This window comes from Leucoraja erinacea, chromosome 20 (genome assembly GCF_028641065.1).
Source record: "Leucoraja erinacea ecotype New England chromosome 20, Leri_hhj_1, whole genome shotgun sequence".
Taxonomy (NCBI): Eukaryota; Metazoa; Chordata; class Chondrichthyes; order Rajiformes; family Rajidae; genus Leucoraja; species Leucoraja erinaceus.
Window position 1 is genome coordinate 9,140,831 of NC_073396.1, and position 5,792 is coordinate 9,146,622.

The window sequence follows — 5,792 nt, forward strand, 5'->3', positions numbered from 1 at the left end:
CTGGGTTTTTTTTTCTCCTGTTTTCAGTAATATTGTCTGTAATTGTTGTTTCTTTTAGTCTGTGCTAACCAAATAAAGCAATAATACAACAGAAATAATATTGAAGCGTTAAAATAGTAATTTAAAATATTTTAAATAAAATTACATACAAATTAATCAAAAGTTTAAAAAAACTTCAAAATAATCAACATTTTAATCAAATAAATTGAGTACTCTATGCCTGTTAAAGCACGGTGGAGTTTTGGATTTTGGTCTAATGTTCAAAATATTACATTTTAAAATTTGTTTTCAGCAAAATGGCAGAGAAAGCTGATGAAATGTTCATTATCCCAAACTATGCTAGAAAGCCATGCATTCCCTCGCTCCATCCCTCCCCCACCCAAGTCACACCATCTTCTCGATCTCACCTAGCAAACAGCTGACAATGGCCTGTTTCCTCTATCAGCGATACTTTTTTGCATATCTCTCATTCATTTGTTCTACAGTATATCTCACTACATCGCCCGCCCGTCAATACCTCTCTCGTTTCCCTTTCCACTGACTCTAGTCTGAAGGAGAGTCTCGACCTGAAATGTCACCCCTTCCTTCTCTCCAGAAATGCTACCTCCAGAGTCCCGCTGAGTTACTCCAGCGTTTTGTGTCTATCTTCTGGAAAGTTGCCAACTTTGTTCTCTGTCCTGTTACAGATGGAGCTGTTCTTCTCAATCATCCTCCTTTCAGCAACCTTCAACTGTGCGCACTTCTCCAGTTCTGATAAGGATTTCTTGACGTACATCATCGATCCTGCTTCTTCGCCGCTCCCCTTTCCTTCGATGCTACTTGACCTGTTGAGTCCTTACAGCATCTAGCTTTTTATTTTGTTTCATTTCTAAAATGTCTTCAGTGAGGTTTTGCCAAAAACCTCTTGTTGAAACTGAATCGTAAATCTACAATGAGTTAACATAGAAACATAGAAATTAGGTGCAGGAGTAGGCCATTCGGCCCTTCGAGCCTGCACCGCCATTCAATATGATCATGGCTGATCATCCAACTCAGTATCCCGTACCTGCCTTCTCTCCATACCCCCTGATCCCCTAGCCACAAGGGCCACATCTAACTCCCTCTTAAATATAGCCAATGAACTGGCCTCAACTACCATCTGTGGCAGAGAGTTCCAGAGATTCACCACTCTCTGCGTGAAAAAAGTTCTTCTCATCTCATCTCGGTGAGCTGTGACCCCTTGTCCTGGACTTCCCTAACATCGGGAACAATCTTCCTGCATCTAGCCTGTCCAACCCCTTAAGAATTTTGTAAGTTTCTATAAGATCCCCTCTCAATCTTCTAAATTCTAGAGAGTATAAACCAAGTCTATCCAGTCTTTCTTCATAAGACAGTCCTGACATCCCAGGAATCAGTCTGGTGAACCTTCTCTGCACTCCCTCTATGGCAATAAATATGCCACGTTCCTGGCATATTTACATCTTAATCTTCTACCTGTCTGCTTCAAACTTAGACGGTGGTGATTTCAACCAACTATAACGTGTTTAGTGATGGGCATTGCAGAATAAAGTAGTGGGATGCCAGCTATGGGGAAATCTGGAAGCTATGGGCTAGTCACTGGCTATCCAGTCTGAGAAAGTGGATTCCTAATATTTTCTTGCAGATTAATAACTCGTCCAAACCCCACGTTGGAAAAGGGGAAGGGAAAAATGAACCTGTGTTCCTGGCTTCACACTCTGCTCCTTTGCCTAACTACTGAATAAGCCACAAAGACTTCCCCACTGCAGACTGTTCAGCATGCTTCAGTTAGCTTTGGGCAAGTGCTCATCAGGATCCACACGTCTTGAGGAATGATAATAACTTGAATTACTTTCATTGGCCACATACCTGAAATCCACCAAGTCAACCTGCATGTCCGCAACATGCTTGTGGTGCCAAACAGTTCAGCTGGCTTTCAGAGGGTGGCAGCCTAGACAGCGATGAATGATTCAGTCCGCACCACCTTCCCCAAAGCACTGGCAACAATGAAAAACAGGAGAGGACTTTGATACCGTTTCTATTGAAAACATTCCGTAAAATCCCTTGCCTATGACAAGCATTTCATGTGCTATTCTAGCAATGAATAATTTGATAAACTCTTTGAAGAGTGACATGCAGTTTAATTTGACATTTTTAATGTTTTCTTTAATTTAGTTTAGAGATACAGTGTGGAAACATACCCTTCGGCCCACCGAGTTCGCACCGACCAGCGACCCCCTCACGTTAACACTACCCTACACACATTAGGGACAATTTTTACATTTGCACAAAGCCAATTAACCTACAAACCTGCACGTCTTTGGAGTGGATGTCTAAATAAGGAAAAGATGCAAGATTAATAATAATAGCCTTTTATTTTCCTGTTTTGATAAACCACTGCAGACATGAAATGGCTTCTTGCAAGCACATGCATTTAGTTGCTTGTGACAACAGTGATATAAATGGCATTTTCTGCTTTCCCTTCGAAAGGAAGAAACCGTTTGCAAAATCTATTTGCATGCGGAATCTGCCCATTGGACCTGACATTTGGCCAATTTTAAAATTAGGGACCTCTTTATGGAATTTTGGAATCACCTACCCAGCTCAAAGGTAAAACTTTTGTGCTGTTGTATTGTATCAATGCTCCAGCTTGTGACAGGGTTGCTGGAAATTGTAAAAGCACAGAAGGATATGTAGTTTATTATTAATGTGAACATTTGCCATTTATTGCATTTTGACATTGCCACATAATGGAAGGATGGAGATATAGGTAAATGGACCATATCCTCGGACATGGAAGAGTTGCCATTATTACATTACATCCCTCTGAAAATTTGAGAGGGTTTGCCGAGTGAGAAGGGGGCTGTGGACCCCCAGCAGGACCAAAAGCAAGACCTGTCAATGGGTGGATGAGCTCCTAACGAGCCAATGGCCATCCACACTTCAGTAGAAGTTGCGATCACTGTCGTACATAGCATTGTAAGGAATGATGATAAACCACACACACCAAAATCCTACAGCTCCAGCGGTGGAAGTCCGCAGGAACTGGAGGACAGAGATGTGTGGTGCGTCCATCACCGTTCCCGTTGGAAACCAGCACCGCTGCGTCGCTAATGTTTTCAACGATGATGATGATGATGATGATAACGTAAAGGGAGACTACAACGCACCCTTTTTTTGCCCCAATAGTCCCCCACACACACGCCACCCCCCCCCTTAGTTCTCTGCCCCCCCCCCCCCACAACCGGGTCCCCCCTTTCTTCTATTGGTGAAATAGGTACACACACTATTAAACAATGTTTACCATTAACAAATGGTGAGCGATCCCCAATGCAACTCTAACACTGTTGGATGGTCTGACTAGTTTCACTGATTCTATGCCTCCTTGTCACCTTCCCCTCAGCCGACAATCAACCCCGTTCTACATTTCCTTATCATCGTCTGCTTTGATCTGTCGTTTTCACACCTTTTGACCTTTCCATATCTCTAGACTCCCTCTCCCCTGACTCTTGGTCTGAAGAAGGGTTTCGACCCGAAAAGTCACCCATTCCTTCTCTCCAGTGATGCTACCTGTCCCGCTGAGTTACTCCAGCATTTTGTGTCTGTCTTCAGTATATTCATGAATGTGGGCCGATCGTAATGGCTTACTTCAGTTTTCAGAACATTTTGCAAGTTGGAAACTTACAATTGACAAATGCTATGCGGGGTAAATTAATAATTGTAATAAATGAATAATACATCACCATGGAGTCTGAATTTGATGGAAGAGTGTGAATTAGTTTACATCAGGTAAGCCCACTTGCTAATATTGCTGGTTATTTAATTTTGTGTTTGTAATTTGATTTCAGGTGTAGTTAGTGAGTGGGAAGGTGCAGATTTGGGATGTGTAGTTTCTGTCTGAAGAAGGGGCTCGACCCGAAACGTCACCCATTCCTTTTCTCCAGAGATGCTGCCTGACCCGCTGAGAGACTCCATCACTTTGTGTCTATCTTCGGTGTAAACCAGCATCTGCAGTTCATTCCTTTAGAGAGTTTTTGAATGATTTTGGCTGGTATACATAGGTCATAGTTGATGCCAAAAATACTGTAGCCTTCTGCTAGCGTGCAACTTTCTTCCTAAGAAAAACTTTCTTCAGAATAAAAAGATACAAAGTGAAAACTGCAAAAACAATTCACACGTGTTCAGTTTCTATGTATTGAATAGTGCCTCACTCTAAAAGAGATACAGATTGCTGGAGGAACTCAGTAGGTCAGGCAGCATCTCTGGAGAACATAGATGGGTAACACTTCTGATCGGTTCCATACTCAGCAGTGTTCGTATCCATCACTAACCGAAACACTCTTACCTCTCGTATGCTAATCTTTCCCCCCTAACATAGGCATTATTCAGAATAAAAAAACAACACCGTGGCGCAGCGGTAAAATTGCTGCCTCCCAGCGCCAGAGACCCGAGTTCGATCCTGACTACGGATGTGTCTGTACGGAGTTTGTACAGTCTCCCTGTGTGACCATATGGTTTTTCTCCAGGTGCTCCGGTTTCCTACCACACTCCAAAAGACGCGCAGGTTTATAGGTCGTTTAAGAAGGGACTGCAGATGCTGGGACATCGAAGGCAGACACCTCTGGAGAGCAATGTTGCTGCACCCGCTGAGTTTCTCCAGCATTTTTGTGTACCTTCAGGTTTATAGGTTAATTGTCATTGTAAATTGTTCCTAATGTGTGTAGGACAGTGCTGTGTGCGGGTCAGAGCAGACTCGGTGGGCCGAAGGGTCTGTTTTCACGCTGTATCTCCAAGCTAAACTAAACTGTGCAAAACTCTCCATGCATTCCCATTATCTTTAATTGCAATAAGAACCGTTCGCGCATATTTTTACACAAAGCAGCCTTGCCACATACGTGCAATCTCACCCTAAAGCACGTTGTATTCAGGATTAAAAAATAAATACTAAACAAAAACTTCCGATGCACTGTAGGTGTATATACATCCAGTTCTGCCACACTCAGTCGTGTTCGCACCTAAAATGCTGGAGTAACTCCGCGGGACAGGCAGCATCTCTGGGGAGAAGGAATGGGTGGCATTTTGTGTCGAGACTCTTCAGACTGGTCAGGGACAAGGGAAATGAGAGATATAGACGATAATGCGGGGAGATAAAGAACAAAGACAAGGAAAGATATGCAAAAAAAGTAACGATGGTGAAGGAAGCAGTCCGCTGTTAGCTGTGATCTCGGTGAAAACGAGAAACAATTGGGGAATGTGTGCGAAGGAACTGCAGGTGCTGGTTTACGCCGAAGATAATCACAACATGCTGGAGTAACTCAGCGGGACAGGCAGCATCTCTGGAGGGAAAGGAATGGGTGATGTTTCAGTCTGAAGAAACGTCACTCATTCCTTCTTCTCTCCAGAGATGCTGCCTGTCCCGCTGAGTTACTCCAGCCTTTGCGTGTCTAATCTTCGGCCAAACAATACTCCAGCATGTTGTGCCTATCTTCGGTCTAAACCAGCACCTGCAGTTCCTTCCTACACGTTATACGATTGGAGAAGTTTGGTTTGGTTAGGGGGAAGCTATGCGGGTGAACGGGGGCGAGGGGGGCAGGTTGGGGATGGGGGGGGAGGGTGGGGGGGGGGGGGGGGGGGGGGGGGTGGTGGGGGGCTGGGTCATTTGGAGACAGTCCCTGCCCTGCTGCTCCACCAGGCGTCAGCAGGAGTTATGAAAGGTGAAACCTGGAGACGGGCGACCAATGGGCTGGCCACGATGTGTTTAAAGGCGGATTAAAGTGCCCGGGCTGCCTGCCTGC